The 469-nt window shown below is 35.8% G+C and overlaps 1 protein-coding gene across 1 annotated transcript in view; it reads right to left on the bottom strand.

Annotated features, from left to right (window-relative positions):
- The window catches only part of LOC106789621 (homeobox protein 5-like), a 43,244-nt gene that overhangs the window by 26,609 nt on the left and 16,166 nt on the right, over positions 1 to 469 (bottom strand). The gene's annotated exons all lie outside the window — the stretch shown is intronic.

Consider the following 469-nt stretch of genomic DNA (forward strand, 5'->3'; position numbering starts at 1 on the left):
AGGAGAAAGTATGATGAGATAGGATAATGAACATGAACGTGAATGTGAACATGAATATGAACGGAATATCACACGCGACGTGGGAGACGTCATGAGTAAACCAAGAAACGAATAGAAGGAAGAATAAGATGAAAAAGAATAATAAGAAAAAGAAGAAGATGTAAAAGTAGAAGAAGATGAAGAAGAAGAAGAAGAAGCATGTTATAGACGTGGTGTTACAGGGGGCCTTTGAATTTGGTCGGTCGTTTCTAAAATCGGATATAGAGCAACGACCTTCGAAACAACACGAAACTAAACAAGAAGAGTAAAACTCCTACGCATTCTCGCGGTTCCTCGTTTTACGATGCGACAGCTGAGAGATGATTCTTACTAGCTGGGATTCGTACTCATCACAAACTATGTGTATATATATATACAACACATATAGATAATATGTGTATATGAATTTGAAGTATATATAAACTATTTT

Source organism: Polistes canadensis, unplaced genomic scaffold (genome assembly GCF_001313835.1).
Source record: "Polistes canadensis isolate GaletaPanama2010 unplaced genomic scaffold, ASM131383v1 scaffold_193, whole genome shotgun sequence".
Lineage (NCBI taxonomy): Eukaryota > Metazoa > Arthropoda > Insecta > Hymenoptera > Vespidae > Polistes > Polistes canadensis.